Below are 21,224 nucleotides of genomic sequence, written 5' to 3' on the forward strand. Positions count from 1 at the left end.
ATATAGTAGCTCAGAAAAAGAATGTGATGCACAAATTTAGAGACATCTCTATCCCAAATGTTCAAGTATATTCTTTGTACCCAACTTGTGGTAGAACCATCTGAACTCACTGTTGTGCTCATCAATTGGAGAATGGCTGAACAAGTTATGTTATATGAATTGTGATGGAATGATAAAGAGAATGGTTTTAACGAAATCTAAGAAAACTTGTATAAGCCAATGCAGAGTGGAGTAAACATAACTAAGAGAATTAAATTAAATTAAATTAAAAATTATACTTTCCCCTATCTATATCCTATGATCCAAGCTTGAAAAACAAACAAAAAACCCACAAAATGATCCAAGCTGGAAATAAAAGTTATATATAAGTTTTGGGCCTGATCTGTTGACCAATTGCTGTTATGGAGAAGTAAGTGTAAGTACTCCTTCTTCCTTTAAATCCCATCCCTGATGTCAGTCTACTTCTTGTAGCCATTAACAAGGAAAACAACCCTTATGGTCATTCACTCTGGGAACTGCTTTTGAAGGCATAATAGCCCACACCTCCTCAGTACTCATAGTTACTGAAGATCCAAAAAATTTTCCCCTCAAAGTGTGCCAAGGCACAATCATGTAATTCAGTGTTAGATATAAATTTGGTTATTTATTAATGAAAATGATACTTTAAAAAGGTACATTATCATTTATCTTGCTATAACACCCAAGGACCATTGGATTCATTCACTAGACTTGCATCTAAAACCTCCTAAAGTTGTTGTCTCCTTCAATGAAATATGATCTCTTTACTATGCCCAAAGGGCCCTCAAATTGTGCATACCCTTTGATTCAACAGTATGTCTACTGGGGCTATATCCCAAAAATATCATAAAAAAGGGAAAAGGACCCACATGTGCAAAAATGTTTGTAGCAGCTTTTTTTTTTGTAGTGGCAAGGAGCTGGAAACTGAATGGATACTCATCACTTGGAGAAAACTGAATAAGTTATGGTATATAAATGTTATGGAATAACATAAGAAACGATCAGCAAGATTTCAGAAAGGCCTGGAGAGACTTTCATAAACTGATGGCTAAGTTAAGTGAGTAGAACCAAGAGAACATTGTACACAGCAACAAGAAGATTATTTGATGATCACTTATGATGGACATGGCTCTTTTCAATAATGAGGTTATTCAGGCCAGTTTCAATAGACTTGTAATGGAGAGAGCCATCTGCACCCAGAAAGAAGACTGTAGGGATTGAATGTGGATCACAACATAATATTTTCACTTTTATTTTTGTTGCTTGCTTGCTTTTTATTTTCTTTCTCATTTTTTCCCTTTTTGATCTGATTTTTCTTGTTCAGTATGATAATTGTGGAAATATGCATAGATGAATGGCACTTTAACATATATTGAATTACTTGCTGTCTGGAGAGGGGATAGGGGAAGGGAAAAAGAAAAAATTTGGAACACAAGGTTTTGCAAGGGTGAATGTTGAAAACTATGCATATGTTTTGAAAATAAAAAAAAACTTAAAAAAAGAGTGATAGATGTGAAATCAATCACTCATTAAACATTTGTTAAATATCTAAAAAAAAAAAGAAGAAATATAAACTTCTTGGGAACAGGAATGCTTACTTTTCTTTTTGTGCAGCTGGGGCTTAGTATGGTTCTTTATGCATAGTAAATGCATAATAAATCCTTATATATTCATTCATTTATTCATTCATGTTAACCACTAGAAAACAGCAAATCCACAAAACCATCTGTTTGTAATTCAGATGTCAAGATGCATCAAAATAAACCATATGACTACTGTAGTACAGGAATTAGAGGTCTGGAAAGACTAGAAGTGGCATGGGACAGAGACATGTATACCTTGACAACATTGCTACTATAGACACTCATTTAAACATTAGAGACAATGCCTAGGAACAGTATTGAATTGTTCCTTGAGCAAATTCTTTTTTTCTTTGAGCAATATAGGTCCATAATTTCGTAAGAGAGCTCTGAGAAAATCTATTTCTACCCATGGTCTGAAATTCCTTGACAGTTAAGTATTTTCTATTCACTATAAATAATATTTTAGAAAGCTGTTCCTTTTTCCAAGGCCTGATTAATATCTCCATGAAAAGCAACAATAATCATTCTGTATTGTCTACTTTAGAGGCAGCATGGTATTAAATAAAAAACCTTTGATTTGAAGCAAAGGAATTGGGTTGTTATTTATACCTGTGCCTCAGTTTCCTCATTTGTAAAGTGAGCTTTTCTAAAAAATTTTTACTGTCGCTTTTAGTTTTAAATCTGTGGCCCTTTAAATGAATTGGAGAGCATTAAGTGTAGGACAATCAGAATGTTGAAAGTCCTTGGCTCCATTTCCCATGAGGATGAATGGAAAGAAGAAGTCATTTCATGATTTTTCATTTATTACCCAAACATCTACACTTTCTTGTCCAGTTTCCTTTTTTACTTAGGTCACGAATTTCTTGTATGTAGGAGGAACTTTCTTAATAGATATTTCTTAAATATTTAATGAATCTGTGATCCAAGGAATACTCTCCTACTTTGCAAGATCTGATATCAAATCTAATTTTTCTGTTCTGTAACTATTTGTTTGTCTCCCCTGTCTCCTCTTCAATTCATTGAGTTCACAGTTTCTCTTTTCTGTGTATAGATATGCACAACACAGATATTTGGGAAATACAACCACCCTTTCATAGGCTCCAGTTTTTGGCACTTTCTGCTCTTCTGCCAGAAGGCTGAGCAGCAGGCTTGGTTTCTAAGTTAGTTTTCTCAGTGCCTCACAACCTTACACATTCTGTTTCTCCCCAGATCTCAATTGGAAAGACATCCTCCTTTCAAGACATTTTCCCTGCATCTCTCTGATGGCTACAGTTCCCAGAATCCAGAACGAAACAAACCTCTAATGCTCAAGAGGTGTGCCGTTTTCTTTTTTTGTTGTTATTGACCTTTGTTCTTGAAGAGGACCATGACACCAGAGAGGTAATGACATGACAAGCAAGTGAATTGGATTTAAGAGAGGGAGAGCTGTGCAAAGTTACCAACCTTGCTTTCTCCTCCAGAGCCATCTAGCCTAGTGGCAAGATACAGATCAGGATGATTGGAGATGGCCCTCTAAAGAAGTCTGATGGGAAAAGGGACTGACAATGCCTTGTTTGAATTCGTTTGATTAGAAGCCATTAGTAGAATCTGAAAAATCAGTTTCTTTCTCTACCTCCACATCAGGAAAAAGTTAGCTCAAGCATCACTTCCAACATGAAAACTTTCCAGATTCCTTCAGCAATACACCTTCTTCCTCCCATTATCTTATGTTTTTGCATTTTTAATATATATTTTATGTTTGAACTTATATATGTTTCTCATGATAGAATGTAAGCTCCTTGAGGAGAGGGACTATTTCCTACTGTCTTTGTGATTCCATTGTCTAGTATAGGGCCAAGTACATAGTTTGGTGCTGGGTTTTCACTGCTCTATTCTTTCTTGTTTCACTTTGTGGTCTAATCATTTCTTTTCAATCTCTTTTGGTGTTTCATCTTCTGCATCATGCTCCCTAACTATTGAATATATTTCCAAAGCTTTGCATTAGGCTACCTTTTTTACTCCTTCTCTACTCTTTCATTTGGCAAGAAATGGAAATCACTTACAAATTTATATCTTTTCCTCCTGAACTTGAATCTAGCATTGGTACCACTAGTTGCCTGTTGGGTATTTCAAACTGGAAAGTCTATAGGTATCTTAAACTCAACATGTCCCAAACTGAACTCATTATATTTCTTCTCAAATGTTTTCGTATTTCTTTTGAGTGTTCTGCCACTTAACATTTTATTGCTCAAGAATTTGTAAGCTTGGCATTATTCTTGGCTTCCCACTTTTATTTTACATCATTTGTCAAATCTTGTCATGTCTATCTTGACAATATTTCTCCCCTATGTCCCCTATGCTGTTCTCAGATGGCTGCCATACTAATTTAATCCCTCATCACCTCTTTAAGTAGACTATTTGTATTGGCTACTGACTTCTCTCTCTTTTGTTCTCTCTTCTTCAATCTATCTTCCATATAGTTTTTAAAGTCCTTTTCCTTAAGTGCAAGTCTGACAATAGACTCCAATGGCTCCCAATTGGGATCAAATATCCCTTTGCTGAGCTTTTTTTAAGCCCTTGAAAGTTGGCCCCCACATATTTTAATTTACCTTACTACCCTTCCCACATTCTATAAGCCTTATTGTTCTTTGATCTTCTGTCATGAATTTCTTTTCTTAGAATTCTTAATTTCTATCAATATTTGTGTCAAACAATATTTTCTACATTAAGCCTTACTTACTACTTTTGCTCCATCCCTTCTATCTCATATTAATTCTGTCTATATTCTTATTTATGTACACATAAAATTCCCAGACAAAATATAAGTTTCTTGAGATCAATAACAGTTTCATTTTTGTCTTTGTATCCTAATTGCTTAGCACAGAACCTGGAACATAGTAGGTACTTAATCAATATTTAAAATAAGAAGAAAGTCTTCTCAGTAGATAACCCTGGAGTAGGAAACAATCCATGTGTACGTTACCCCAACTGGCCTTTCTCAGGAACATATTGCATGGAAACAGACTATAAATGGAAATTTTTCTTGCTGAAAATAAGAACTTAGCTCTATAAAGTACTTTATGTTTCCATTTAATTAAATGGCTTGAGACAGGAGTGATGGTAGAGGGGAAATAATGTCTACTCCTGTGATTTTATTGGTCTAGGCAATTTTTCATGAAGATATTCCCTCTATCGATTTTAACCAAAATTGCCAATTATTAACAATTATTCTGAAACTCAAAGTTTAGACAGTTACCTGGGAGTCCTGAGAGATTTAAGGGCTTTGCTCAGGGTCACACAGGCAGAAACTGAATACAGTTCTTCTTGATTCAAGCTATTTCCTTATCTACTAGACCTCACTATCTCTCTTTAATTGTAGTTTAATTGTGATGCATACTACTAGAAAAATTGCTTTAAGTTAGAGGGGATTAGTATATATGATCTTCTGAAAGCTTCCAGAAACTGCTCCCTGCAATGTAATACTTCTAAATTCATTTTAGGGTGAGTGGAACACATTACTGTTAAAAAAAAAAAAAAAAAAAGAAAAAGAAAAAGAAAAGAAAAGAAAAGAAAAAAAAAGAAAAAAAAAAGACACTGATGATGGAGAATCTGAGAAAAAATACAAAGCACTTACTGGGGAGTGATTATCCATGCTCTTAAAACTATGGCTTTAGCCAGAATTTTTGTGAGCAAGACACCACTTTCATAGCTGTAATTATCAAGGTGTATAAATAGCACTGAAATTAAAGCACAGGCATCTCTTTATTCCTTCTGCTTGGGAGAGCGCTAGTAAAGGCTTTGCAGGGCAAGACCTCAGTTTTAAGACTTGCATGTCAGCATAGCTGCTGTGGTCAATTTAGACCTGAATGGATTGTATTTATCTTTGCAGCCCTTGGAAAATACTGAAGCAAGAGACTGTTCAAAATTAGAATGCAACTTGCTTGTAAAACCCTGAGCTCACCAGCTTTATATTACTCTCTTCATAAACAAAAAACCCTCTGAGTTGCTGCTGGGTCTCCACCCTCTTCCAAACTAATATTAATCCCAACAAATTAGATGAAAATAAGGCCTGATTTGAACCTTTGCCAATAACTTGAGCTGTATAATTCTAAAGTTCACAGAAATTAGAGATTAAAAAAAAATCTGTTTCATTTCTTACCCACTCTGGTTATGAATAACTCAATTCATGGTGCTCTCATGGGCACCTGACATGTTTGCATTCTAGACAATCTGATATTCCCAGAAGTCCTTCTGTTCTTAGTTGGCTATTAAAGCAATGGAATTATGAAGAGCCTAAGGGCAAGTTATTTTTAACCTCTTGTCCTTTCTTTCCTCAAAATAAAAATGACTACCTCTTCAAAAAGTAGCTGGGCATGAGGTCATATCTGTAAGTTATTTTGAGGTCTTTTGTTTGAATGGTTGATCTGTCAGACAATATCTGTATTGAGGAACTTCTAAGTACGAATGTGTCAAAGGCATTTACAGAAAAAGCAGAGAACCACAGAATTCTAGACTCACCGAGTTGGAAAGAACCCCAGACTATCCAGTTTGACCTGTACGTAGGCAAATATCTCTCCTTTAATATCCTTGACAAATGGTCAACTAGCTTTTGTGTAAAGATAGAGGCTGTTTGCTGACTTGCATCAGTGGGAAAAGTTTCTGCATTGGCAGCTCCGGATACCAATAGAATCACATGTCTAGACTGCCTTCCCTCTGAAAAAAGGAGGGGGTGGGGGGAAAGCTGAGTTGTAGAGCTTATGAATTAGGTCCATCCTATATGGTATTTATACTATTTATGATAAAAAATCCAATCTGATTTTGGGATGGAGGTGGAGAAAAGGAATATTGAAAGGAAGGCATACTTAAATATTAAGGAGGGAAAAGAAGAAATATTGAAAAAAATAACCTATAGGTTATTATCCCTATTTATGAGGATTTATGATAATGATGATGTGGCTTACCTTAAGTTCCTCTAGGGCATTTTATTATGATTTGGGATTGATGCTCTTTCAGGTTACTAGAGTACAATATCATAAAGGATTACTGCAGTGTACTAACTTGCCTGGGAAATGGTGTATTACTAGTGAAAATCCAAATGATTATGAGGCATAAAGAATAAGATTGTTAAAAGCTCTGGTCCAGGAATACAATGTTCTGACTAGTGATTGATGTGGAAAGAGACAAGGTCTTTCATCTCACTCCTGGCACTGTGAAGCTTTGTGCTACGTCTGGCACACAGCTGGTCTTCAGCAGTTTCTAAATACTTCAATGCATCAAAGAGCTCTGATTTTCTTTGCATGGGCAGTCCCTCTGTTGATGAAGATTGCAAACTCCCAGATAGCTTAATATCTGGTTTTCAAGAACTACTGTGATTGACATAGTCATCATTCAGTGGCCAAACTAGCAAAGAATGTCAGGCTGGTTCTTTAATGACAGAGCAAGGCCACGTCTGTACTCAACTTTCCCCCCAAACTTTGTAAGGTCTGACAGGATTTGTATTCCTCTGGTTAAGCCTTTAAGTGCTCAGGGTTACCTCTAATTAATATAATCAACCTATAATCATGATTAATCTAATCTAGAGGCCTCAGAAGAGGGCTTTAGTTAAGGAGACACTTAAAAGTACTTGTTCAAAGAACACTTCTTTAGACCTCTTTTTTCCATCTTCTTTGTAATATTAGTATTATTAAGTGGGTTAGAGATAGATTGCATGATAGAAACAAATTGAGTATCTATTAAGTACCCACTATTTACTAGATGGTATACTAAGAGTTTTACAAATATTATTTCAATTATTCTGCACAACAATCCTGTTGAAGGGTTAATTAAGTGTGTAAGGCAGGATTTGAACTCAAGTCTTCCTGACTTCAGCCCTAGTACTCTATACATAGCACCATCTAACTGCCTCAGGTTGAGTTAGAGATGATAGTGTAAACTCCTTGGGAAGTGGGATTGTTTCCTTGCTGTCTTTATAACCCCAACACATAACCTTACATATGATTACAATGTTGCTAAGAAAATGTTTTTCAGATTTATATGAACTGATGCTAAGTGAAGTGAGCAGAATCAAGATATCAGTAACAAGAAGATTATGTGATGATCAACTTGATGGATGTGGCTTCTTTTCAGCAAGGAGAGTATTCAAGGCAATTCCAATAGACTTGGAATGGAAAGTGCCCTCTGCATCTAGAGGGACAATTATGGAGACTGAATGTGGATCAAAGTATAGCATTTTCACTTTTTTTTGGTTATTGTTTGTTAGCTTGTTTTTTCTCCTCATATTTGTAACCCTTTTGATCTGATTTTCTTGTATAACCTGATGAATATGGAAATATGTTTAGAAGAATTTCAGTGTTTAACCAAACCTATATTGGATTGGTTGCTGTCCTGGGGAGAGAGGGGAGAGCAGAGGGGAAAAAAAATTTGGAACACAAAGTTTTGCCAAGGTAAACGTTAAAAACTATCTTTGCAAGTATCTAGAAAACTAAAATACTCTTTAAAAAAGATTTCTCAGAAAAAAGAAAATGTTTTTCAGAATTAAATTGAAGTCATCTTGTCTGATATACATATATACACACACATACATACATACATGAACACTTATTATTTTTGTAACCCCTGGTAAGTCACATAAATCTTCCAGGACCCCAAAGTAACATTCTAAGACTCAATTATTCAATTTACATGACTGGAAGGAGTTCTATACTGAGATTTTCCAATAGCAAAAAAACAAACAAAATGAATCCTAAGTATTGGTAGCTAAAAATACAGCTTTCAAACACAAGATTTTGAAAGGGTCCTGAAAGGAATATACAAATATCTAATTTTATCAATGCAATAATTATGGGAGGCAGTTGTTTTTATTATCTCCATTTTACAAATAAGGAAATTGAGGCACACTGAGGTTAATTGATACCTACATGGTACAGTAGATAGATTGATAGAAGTAGAGTCAGGAAGAACTGAGTTTAAATTCAGTCTTAGATACTTATTAGGTATATGAACCATAAGCTTCTTCCTTAGTTTCCTTAAATGTAAAAAAGGAAATAATAATTAATAATAATAATAATAATGTCTACCTTCTAAGGTTGTTGTGAGAATAAAGATAAGGTAATATATGTAATGTGATTTGCAAATTTTAAAGGTGTTACATAAATGAATATTTATAAATGTTTATTTTAATAATAATTTAATAAATTATTAAGTAGCTCCCTAAGTGTCCTTCAGGGTTTTGTCCTGTGTCCTCTTGTCTTCTCTCTCTATACTACTTCACTTATGGGGTGTTCAGGGAGGATTAGCACTTTGGCATGAAGCCATGCTGAGCCTGTTTGAGGGATCCTCATCCTCCACCTTTGGTGTTCACTTTCACCCATCTCTCCTGTGGCTCCAAAAAGCTGTAGCCTGTACACTGGCCAAACTGAAGGAAAACCATCTCAGCAGACTGGCTAAAATCAGGTTGAGGGTAACTAATGGTCCTCAGACATGTTGATAAGGTAGAGGGATAGCTACCTCAAGCATGGTTTGCTCAAGTGGAATGAGCAGATGAGAAGAATTTATTCCAATCTCCAGGAAAGTGGCTGAAACAAATGCTGTGTAGTGCTTAGAACTTGGTCAAACATCAAAGATGCCAAGGTCATCCATTGATCTTAGGCCATTGCCAGTTGTCCTAACTTTTGTCTTGCAACTGGATTTAGATAACTGGAAGAGAATGATGACTTTGTGCAATTCTGCCTCAATTAAATCCAATTTACTTGAGAGAGTCAAGACATCATGCTACAATGTCATTGGTCCTCTTCAAAATCTAGAGGATGAATAGTAACTTCTCTTGGTGATTTTATCAGCTGCCATGGATTTAATTAGCATTCTTATGTTGGTGATTCTACAATTTTAGTCCCCATATTTCTTTTGACCTCCAATCAAGATTTCCTTTCAAACATCTCAAACTGCAAGTACAGTAGACGTTCTAAAATCAATATATCCAAAACCAGAACTCATCATCTTTCCCCTCCTTTACTTTCTCTATTTTGGTATAGGGCAACATCATCCTCTTAGTACTTCATACTCGCAATCCAAAAGTCATCTTTGATTCCTCCTTATATCTTGACAAGTCTGTCGATTTCACTTTTGCAACATTTCTTGAATGTTCTTCCTTCTCTCCTCTAACATTGTCATCATTCTAGTTCAGTCCTTCATCATCTCATGCCTGGATTATTGTAATAGCCTGATGGAGGGCCTTCCTGCTTCAAGTCTTTCCCTATTCCCATTCATTCTCCATTCAGCCATTGAAGTAATTTTCCTAAAGCACAAATCTGATCATGTCACCTCTTACTCAATAAGTTCCAATTGATTTCTGTTGCTTCTATGGAGAAAATACAAAATACTCTGATGTTCAAAGCTTTCTATAGCATAGTCCCCTCTGTCTTTCCAATCTTCATATACCTATTCCTCCACATGTATTCTTCAATTCAATGCTTGTACTGACCTTTTGGCTGTTACATGAACAAGAGACTTCATCTATTAGCTCTGGGCAATTTATCTGGCTTCCCCCATGTCAAGAATTTCCTTTCTCCTCTACCTTGTCTCCTAATCCCACTAACTTTTTTTAAAAGCCCCAATTAAAATCCCATCTTCTACAATGATTATCTTATTTGACAAAATAATATTTACAAAAGCACTTATCATAGTTCCTGGAACATACTAGGCCCTATATAAATATTTATTTCTTTCCTTTCTTCCAACTTTTACATTTATTCATTGATTCAATAAACATTTATTGAGTATCTTTTCTATACTGGATACTATGTCAGGTGGGGGAGATACAAAGATAAAGCAGAAAAACATTCTTGCCCTTAAGGAATTTATATTATACTGGTGGGAAACAATGTCTATAAATACCAATTAATATTAATGGAGAAGGGGGTAAGCTCTAACAATTGGAGGGGATTGGGAAAAGCTTCATGTGGGAAATGACATTTGAATTGAGATTTAAAAAAAACCTAGAGATTCTAAGAACAGTGGGGTTCAAAGAATTAAGATATGCATTCTAGACACATGTTTATCTATAGATCACAGAGGGACTTTAATAGCCATTTGGTTCAAGCCTTCCCCCCACCCTTTTTTTTTTAAACAAATAGGAAATTTAGATCTGGGGACATGAAGTGACTTTTCCAAAGTCACCTAAGTAGTAACAGAGGAAGGAGTTGAACCCAAGCTTCTTTTTCCCTGTGTCTTAGTACCTCTTAGTCTACAAAGGAAGAGAGACAGGAGATTGAATGTCACATACAGGGAATAGCAAGTTGGCCGATTGAGCCATAATATAGAGGGAATACATGCAAAAAAGCTGAAGATGTAGCCAGGAGATGAACTTGAAAGGTTTTAAATATCAAAGGAGTATATTTTTCTTGAGATTTAAATGATTTGGCCATAGTCATGTAACTCATAAGTATAAGAGGCAGGGAACCATCATTTCCACTATCATGTTACTTCTCCACCAGGACATTACTGATGTTAAAATGGATTTCAATGTCTGGAAGTTTCTCAGAATCACTGAAAGTATTGCACAATTTCCCAAATGTATTTTTTATTCTATGCTATTTCTCTTATTAAATTCTGGGCCTATTATCTACCAATAGTTCTTGTCTAAATGATGTTTTGTTTGTCTTAAATCTTTCCCCATTCCAGTCCATTCTTTGTTCAGCCACCAAAATGATTTTTCTAAAGCACAAGTCCAACCATGTTACCCCTTCCCACATTCCAGAAACTCTACTGGCTCTGCATTGCCTTCAACATCAAATATAGAATCTTTTCTTTAACTTTCAAAGGCCCAGTCTTAATTTTCCAGTCTTCTTATACCTTACACTCCACAAGATGCTCTTTGGTTCTGTGATAATAGTCTCTTTGCTGTTCTACAAACAAGACACTCTGTTTCTAGGTTCTGGGCATTTTCTTTGGCTATTTTCCATACCTGGAATTCTTACTCTCCTCAAATCTACTTACTGACTTGTCTGATTTCTTTCAAGATCCAACTAAAATCTCATCTGTTGCAGGAAATCTTTTCCAATCATACGTGTGTGTGTAGGTGTGTGTGTGTGTGTGTGTGTGTATCCATGTTAATCTGTTTTGCACAATCATATCTATTTATTACTAGGAAGTGCTCTGGGGAAGAGTTGGGGAAAGTCAATGTAAAATGACTGATTTTCTTTCAAAGAAAATTGTGTTAGGGTGAAAAAACAAAGAGTTCTGAGTCTTGCAATTCAAATATGGACAAAAATATTTTTCAATGATATTCCTATAAGTCAAGTAAACTTACCTTTTCAGGAAGCTTAAGAAACCCAATGACAGCTCACTTCTCCACACCTTCCCCTAAAGGGGACAGTTTTGTACAAAACAGAGGTTTTGTACACTTAGGTTGAGATTTATTATTATGAGTAAAGGAAATATTTGACAATACCCATAACACAGTGTGCTGTTGAAATAACTATTTTGCAGCCTCTGGTCAGGTCTAGTAGAAAGGCAGGTGGGGAAGATAGGGATTTGAACATTATTATAAGCAATTTAGCCATTAATTTACTATAAAAACCATATGCAAGAATGGAGCATTGAAGACTATTTATTACTAGAGAGAAAAGGGTCACACTCTGTTCTGGAACTCAAGAAGAGGCTCTTTAAACTCATTAACACATTATCCTCAACCTGAGATTCAGTTGACATTCCTCACTATGGGCCTTGAACATATCCACTTCCTTCCCTGAATCCCCTCCCCCCCAATCATAGTGCTTTGCTCCTACCTGATCTCTGTCCTAGTTTTTTATATGAAAACTTCAGTGGTTTATTATATAGAACAGATAGAAGCAACATTTATTCAACCCTGAACTTAATTCCCAATTGTAGGTAAGCCAAGATAAGACTCCTCACAAAATAATATAATAAAATAATAAAACCTAAAATAATACAAATATCTCACATTAATTACTACAAAAATAAGTTTCCCAGATTCAAAAGTACCCCTTCTGGCAGGGCCATTCCTTAGATTGGGAGCTTATTAAATTTATTATCTGTTGAGAATTTGGGTGGTTGTAGATCCAGTGATCTGTGAATAAGCAGTGAACAAGCAGCTATTGTCATTTTTCTGACTGTGAACTTTTCATAAAACATCAAAGGAAATAGATCTTGAATTCTTGCCAGATAAAAAAAAGATATTTTTTGGAGAAAGAAATCTTATTTGCTATTAAAGGTCATGGTTAGACAAGAATATTGGCTATAGTCACTTAATCCAGCCAGCGGGTGCTTTAGATTCCTGTGAAAATTAGTCCCCACCCCTATTATTTTCTGATAGACTTCAGAAGAAAGCCAGTTTTCCTAAATCTGAATCTTTCTAAAAAGCCAATGCTTGGCACCTGGGAGAAAGGTATAATAAAACACAAAAATCTTGTGGAACTTAGAATAATGACCCTCTAGATATCTGCCCTAGTAGAATCTATGGGGGTTAATTCAAAAATCACCACCCTCGAGGAGATAGAGCATGCAGAAGAAAATGGGGCAGGAGATTTGAGAATACAAGCTAATTTGCTTCCATGTGATATGCATCCCTTACATGAATGTTGTATCTGTAGGCAATGAAGAACTTCATATTGGACAAATGCATGGAGATCGTGATAAAATAACACTGACTTTTCCCTAATCCCCTACTCATGAGTCTATCCAAACAAAAAGAGAACAGGCTTTAGGTCTTAATGCTGTTAAGGCTCAAATTGTGCTCAGAGGAATGATTAACCTGGCCTTGGGTTTTCAAAGAGATTACCATTCTGTTTAATCTCTCTGATGCTTCTTCAATCTTCAGACCAACTGAGAGAGATTAGGAACTTTGATGTTGATATCTTCAGTACTGATGTTCCAAGGGATCTCAGGGAGATTAAACTTCTTCACTGCACCTGAGCAGAGGCTATTGAAAGGCCAGACTGATTTCTCCAATTTGTTTTGAGCTTCTATCTGAGTTACAATTTTATTCATGTTTGTTCCAGCACCATACCACCCATCACCTCTTTCTTGCAGGATGTAATGAACCTTATCCATGTGGAAGATCAAGTCTAACTCACAGACATTTCCAAAATGTCTCCACAAAAAAATTAGGTCCAAGATCCCTATTTTACTTTTCAAAGAATCTATACAAAACACAAAATACAAAGTGGCACAGTACTGGTAAATTATTGTAGTCAGAATCACCAAACTCCTTCACTCTGAGAAGCTACAGATGTTGTCCCACTTGAGGAAAAGGTGGAAAGTCTTCTTGACAATTTTCTGTTTAATCTCTTTTGGGAAGTGCTGATAGAAGCAGATCAACCATGGCTTCCCATGGCTATCCATGGCTATTAAACACCAAAATCACCTGGATCATTTTTGGGGGACTCGATACTGCTACTGATTCTCTAATTGCTCTCTAAATTACTTCCAATTTATATACCTTGTTTGTATAGATTTGTCTTCTTATTAGATGGGGAACTTCTTTTTGTATATCCAGCACTTAGCTTATTTGGCACATAGTAGTCACTTAATAAATATTTATTGACAGATGGATAGATAGATGGATGACTGAATGAAGTTCCCCTTTAAATGCTTATTATTTTGTCCACATGCAGTCTTCATCTACTTGGTTTTTTCTATGTAAATAGTTAGATGAATCATGTTTGAGTTTCCATGGAACTTGCTAAGGAATACAGTTCTGTGCTGTGGGCTTTATGTGATGACTATAATGCCATATTCAAAAAGAACTATCCAATAGTTGGATTGATTATTGCATAGAACTGCAGAAAGGTCAATGAAGATTTGAATTGAAGAGAGGCTATTAGAGGCAACAATTACATTTTAATGACCTGTGAGAGAATAGAATTAGAATAGTTTTTATGGAAGTCACAATCCAAGGAGTTAAGAAAAGAATAAGGGCAGCTAAATGGAGCAGCAGAGAGAGTATTAGGGAATATTAGGCCTGGTATCTGGAAGACTTGAACTCCTGAGTTCAATTCTGGCCTCAGACACTTATTAGTTTTGTGACTCAGTTTGCCTCAGTTTCCACATCTGTAAAATGAGCTGCAGCAGGAAATAGCAATTTGCCCCATTATCTTTGCAAAACAACAACAAAAAATAATAAAAAACAAACCCAACACCAAAAGGGGTCACAAAGAGTTGGACACAACTGAAATGATTGAACAGGAAGAGAAGACATGAAGTATAGATAACTTTTTTAAAAAGTGTAGCTGTGAAGAAATATAGAAAAATGGGATAGTATTTGTATGAGAGAAACCATATTTGTATGTGGATAAAAAAGAGTCAGTATGGAGAGTGAGATTAAGGGTGCCTGAAAGAAAGTAACTATGAGACTAAATTCTTGGAGAAAATGGGATGAAGGATGCAAGATTTGGCTTGTGAGAAGTAGAGAATGGCTGTTCTGTGAACAAAAGAAAAGAGTGATCAAGTGATGATACCAAAACTTTCTAAGGATGAAACAAAGCTGTTAAGGAGAATTATATAAGGAAGTCTCAATATTCTCAGAAAAGTATGAAGCTAGGTCATCTGTTCTAAGTGTGATGAGTGGGCTGCTTTTGGGATGAAAAGATACAAGAAAATTTGAAACAATTGCTGTGCAGGATGAAGTAGGGAGTTGTTAAGAGTTGAGTAGAAGGAATTTTAGGTAGCAGTAAGAGCCCAGTTGCAATTTTGTACCATATTCTCTAGTGGATGAAATATATTTTCTTTATTTTTTCCAGTGATGATCAGTAAGTCTGGAGTAAGCAAAGAAACTGGGTGATGATTGTTGCAGAGTGATAACAATTCCCAGTTTGGGAATAGTGAAAAGTCAGTGACAGATCCCAGGGTGGCTGATAATGAAAGAAACTAGTGGCCAGTCCATGTAAGAGCCAAATAGCAAAGTGCTGTATAAGTTTGGTATGGCCATTTATTTTTCCTAGTGATGATCAGCAGGTCTGGAGTAAGCAGAGAAACTGGGTGATGATTGTTGCAGAGTGATAACAATTCCCACTTTGGGAATGGTGAGAAATTAGTGACAGATCCCAGGGTGGTTGATAATGAAACAAACTAGTGGCCATTCCACATAAGAGCCAAACAGCAAAATGATGTATAGATTTGGTGTGGCCAATAAGCATTTATTTTGATGATAACACAAGCAAGAATTGCTGATTCTGGAGTAGTTACCTTTCAGATCATAAGTCTTTTTGGACTGATTCATAAGAAACATAAGGATGAAATCATTGCTTCTTTCCCAACTTCGCCAATGACAGCAATATTAGCCTCTATATAGAGAATCCATTGCCTGCCTACCTCTACAGTATTCTAGATATTTATAAGAGTGTATATAAGCATTTCAAGCAAAAACCAGAGAACTATAGCAGAAAAAAATCTGAGGAAGAAGAACAGAAGAATAAAGCACCTTACTAGGCAAGGGCAGGTTTTTGTTTTGCTTGCTGCACTGCCCTCCTGGCTTTGGATCACTGTGTTCAATGAGACTGTTTGGTGAGCCATGAGATCAGCCCCTTCCAGAAGAATATAGTCAGTCTTGTGCTATTAAGCTTGGCCAGTGAGGAGTTAGACAAAGCAACAAGGGTGGTAATCATGCTAATTAATCAGTCCAGAATATGGAAATACACCCAGCTGTCACTGAAAAGAACAGTTTTTTCAGAGACCATTTAAAAAGAGACCATTCAGAGAGCCCTTTAAAAAGTCAGGACAAAGAAGTTTCACAGGTATACAGACTCATAGACTCATATGGACAACATTTTTTAGTTTGAAATATAGGTATGACTTGGGAGAGTTAGGCAGTGGGGCTGGTTGCAATTGGGATGCCATTGTGGGACTGACTCAGGGAGCTTCATAGTAGGATACATCTTCTCCAGCCTTCAGTTATTTATTACATTTCCTATCCTGAAGAAAGTTGATTCTGAAGAAAGGAGGCTGGAGTTGTGTGGCTTGTTATTTATTTATTTATTTATTTTTGATTTTTGTTTTGTTTTGTTTTGTTCTTTTAAAAGACAAATCTTTAGATTAGTATTGGACTCTTAAATTATTCTTTTTTTTTTCTTTTTTGGTAATGAATGAATATCTCTAAAATTTGTAAGTCTCTCAATTAGTTCCTAAATGACTTGGTAATCCTTTGGAAAGAGAAATTTAAGGCAAGATATTGAACTAGTCACATAAAGCAGGCTTTTAAAAGTTTTGACTTCTTACCTTTCAATGTTGCCTGCTTAGATCAGTTTACTTTGTAGAGAGATATTTGAGGAACATTTCACTGGACATGGGGTTTAAAGGTTCTTAGAGATCAGCTAATTTAATTTATTTGAGGAAATTAAAGTTACCATATATACATAGTAGTGGAATCAGGATTTGAAACCAGGACTTCTGATTACTTCTAACTCTAGACTTTGGGAATGGGTAATGGGAGTGGGGGGTAATGAGGTAATGGGGGTGATCACTGTTTTTATTTCTAAAGCTTAAGCTTAGCTTAAACTTAAGCTTAACCTTCAGATTGCAGGTGTTAATGAAATTTGGATGGTAGGTGATAGAGTGGGGAGATGGCTGGCCTTGGAGTCAGGAAGACCTGAATTCAAATCTTCCCCATGCAAGTCACTTAACCTTAAACTTAGCCTTAGTTTCTTCATCTTTAAAATAGGGATAATAAGGACACCTATCCTGAAGGGTTGTTGTGAGGATCAATTGAGAATATACGTAAAGGGTTTTTGCAAATTTTAAATCACTACATAAATGCTAGTTATTATCAATATTATTATTAAATCAGCCATTGTTATGATGACAAGATTTATTACTAGAAAGAATAAAATGGCTGATTCATTTCAGATCATAAAGCTTGTGCACTGGCAATTTAGTGGTTTTTTTTTTTTTTTTGACTACTACATTTAAGAACATTGACAAACAGTCAAGAGGAAACCAAGCCAAATTAAGCCAACAATCATTTAGTAAGTGCTTACGAAGTGCCAGACATTGTACTAAGAGTTGAGAGATATAAAGAAACGCAAAATAAGAGGTTCTTGCTTTTAAGGCTCACTATCTAAAGGGGAAAACAATATTTAAATAGATAGGATGATGAATTATTGAGATTTATTTGTATTCTCAGTATCTAGCACAGTGCCTGAAGCATATACATCCTTTAACATATTTAATAATAATTTATTATATTATTATAATATTGAGTATATATCTCACAATGACATAATATTATAATAGTGATTAATTATGTTGAATAATTAAATTATAGAAAGTAGTTAATTATAAAATTAACTGCGGATGTTTAACTTCGAGGGAAAAAAAGACTGAGATTGACATAATCACCATCATAAGATTGAGATGTATAAATAGGTTGAGGGGCATAATTTCTGAGTAATTAATTATTTGAGTAATTATGTTAGCAGATAATTAATAATAAGATCAGTGGCACTCTCAAATGCCAAAGATCCCTCATAGAACTGACTTATTACTTATGTGGTCTTGGAAAAGTAGATGTTCCTGAAGGTGGAAATCAACTTTTTATTGGTTAACAAGTAATTAGAAGACTTTTAGGTATTTATTATAAAAAGACCAGAACACAATAGAAAATTTGATAGAAAAGATCTAGAAGAAATATAAAGAAATCATTAATCATTAAAGTTGAATTATGACACTTATTGAGATTAAACTAGTTATTCATGATATGTAAATATGTTATTAATATTAGTAATTAGTATTGGTAATTGTATTCTTAAAACTGTTTTTATTACTAAGGAAGTTTGAAAGAAAGATTGATGTGTATGATGAATTGAGTCTAAAAAACAAAATCGAGTAAGCAAAGATTAAAAGGAGAAATTATTTCATAAAAATGAGGCATGAAATGGAAGAACTAATACAGAGGAAGATGTAAGAGTAAGGGCTGGTAATATTGGAACCTTATGCTCCTCTGAAGAAGAAACAACATATATTTCTGAAGAGATTTAGAAATCTTCTGACCTATAGAGATAAGAAAACTGGGGGATAGGTTGGAGGAGGACCTTCTACAAGGATGAATAGATTAAGATTAAGAGAGTGAGATAAATTGATAAGGGAGAGACTTTTAGAAGGGAGGGTAGAATAAGGAATAAAAGGGTAAGGGGAGAAGCTAAGATGAAAAGAAAGATTGAGAAGGAAAATAGTATGTAAAAATAAGATGAAGGGAAATTCACAAATGCCAGTTATAACTTTGAATGTGAATGTGAATGGGATGAACTCATCCACAATACAGAAATGTATAGCATAGTGGATTAAAAATCAGAATGAGCTTCCAGTGCCAAGATGGCAGCGTGAGGAAGAAGTCCCCTGAAGCCTTCCCAAATTCTCCTTTAAACAACTAGAAAATTGATTCAGAATTGATCTAGGAGGAGGGAAGCAATTTGCCAATATGACAGGGAAGATCTCTGTCACTGGGGTGGAAGTGAAGCAAGAAGAGCAGCAGCAGCAGGAGACTTTCAGTAATTCTCTGAGTCTGGAGCAATTCACCATCAAACCAGCAGCCTATCAAACCTTAACCCAGTAACTCTACTCCCAGCATAAGCCACAAGTCAGTTCTTGACCCCACTGATGATCAGTAGTGAAGCCTCTTGCTATGTCTGGCCAATACCTCTGGGACCTATCAGCAGAGAGACCCTATTTCCATAGTAACAGAGTAGCAGGGCCCTACTCTTGGAACTGGCCAGTAGCTAAGGGAGGGGCAGATTGGAAGGCTCCCCGATCTAGTATAGACTAGGCCAGAACTAGAATGAATGAATGAAAGTTACAACAAAGAAGATTTCACTCAGTATCAGACAGAATATTCTCCCTATCAGAGCTACTCACAAATGAAACTGCCCATCTTGCGAAACAGTGTCCATCCTTTCCTTGGAGATATTATACTGGAGTCTATCACTACTGATTAGGAATGCTAAAAGAGGGAGACTCTCATTGGTTGAGAGCTGGACTCTCAGAAGTCATTTTGAACTATAAATTCACAGTCCCATAAAATTTAGAGGTGAAAAGGGCCTTGGAAATGACAAATAGTTCAGATTCCTATTATTAGATGGCCTTCAGAGATTGAAATGACTTGTTCAAGATCAAGGAATCATGAAATCAGTTTGCAGGGGTCTTCAAAGTTACCAGTACAAATTTATGCTGTCAGTATGACATGGAAAATAGGACATTAGATGAAAATTAGGAAGATTTGGGTTTTATTTATTGTGTGACCACAGGTAAAACTATTCATGTCTACATTCTTTGCTTTCTGACAGCCTCTAAGACCTCTTTTCAGCCCTAAATCCATGATCTTACATCTGTATTATTTAACCTTGCTAGTAAGATACAACTACTCCTGAAATAAACACATTATACTTTCTGACAGTTTTGAATCATGAATACAAAGCATGTTGACTCTCTCTTTCTCTCTCTTTTTTTCTTTTGCTGAGGTAATTGGGATTAAGTGACTTGCTAGTAGTCACTTAACACAAAACAGCTAGTAAGTATTAAGTGTCTGAAACCAGATTTGAACTTAAGGTCCTCCTGACAGTGGGACTGGTGCTCTATCTACTGTACCACCTAGCTGTCCCAACATACTGACTCTCTATTGACTTTTCTTTGCTCTCATTATGATTGGCTGATCTAAAAAAAGTTTTAGTTTTGTCTAAGATGGCAGCTTATAATGGTTTCCCTCGATTATATACTTGTACATATTTTACATACTCTTTTTTATGTGCCCCTTCTCATTTGCTCTGTATTTATTTTGTCTATATGTTGTATGTGTTCATTTATTCTTATGTTGTCTCTAATAGAATATGACCTCATTGAAGGCATTTTCTATCTTTGACAACCTTAAAAACTCTGTCATCATGGAACTTCATATCTATACTATTGCTATATATGTCAAATAATTTTCAAAGTTTAGAGTCTTTGATACTTTGTACACACATATACATAGAAAAATATGTATATATAATAAGTGACACATATGTATGTCACTGATTATTATGTGAAATACAGTATGGTATTGCAGATGGAGAGACTGCCTCATAATAAAAAACCCTTGGTCTATCTCTGACATACTGGCTTTGTGATTTTGGGTCAATCCCTTACATTTTTGACATGACAGTGAAATCCCTAAGACTCATGTAGCAGAAAAAATGCTGACCTGCACTGATAGAGTTTTCTCTCTTCAGAGCTCTCTAGATCAATCTTTTTCCTACTTATTTGCATTTATTCTATTTGTACTTATATCCCCCCTCCCCTGTAATAATATAAGCTCCTTATGAATGGGATTGTTTCATATGTTGTATTCATATCTCTAAAAACTAGAACAGTGTCTGACACATTTGTTTTATTCAGCATGTTGCGTCTTTGTGACCCCATTTGGCATTTTCCTGTCAAAGATACTGGAGTCGTTTCCCATTTACTTTTCCAGTTCATTTCACAGTTGAGGGAACTGAGGCAAATATGGTTAAATGCCTTATTCAAGGTCACACAGTAGTAAGAGCCTGAGACTAGATTTGAACTCAGGAAGACAAGTTTTTCTGACTCCAGACTTGGAACTCTGTCCACTATATCACCTAGCTGCCCTGCCTGATACATGGTAGGCACTTATTTGTTTATTAT

General features: G+C 35.6%; 1 pseudogene; it reads right to left on the reverse strand.

Moving 5' to 3' along the window:
- Positions 1-13,412: 13,412 nt before the first annotated feature.
- On the reverse strand, positions 13,413-13,971 carry LOC100932027 (annotated as a pseudogene).
- Between the last annotated feature and the right edge of the window lie 7,253 nt (positions 13,972-21,224).

This window comes from Sarcophilus harrisii, chromosome 4 (assembly GCF_902635505.1).
Source record: "Sarcophilus harrisii chromosome 4, mSarHar1.11, whole genome shotgun sequence".
Classification (NCBI taxonomy): Eukaryota; Metazoa; Chordata; class Mammalia; order Dasyuromorphia; family Dasyuridae; genus Sarcophilus; species Sarcophilus harrisii.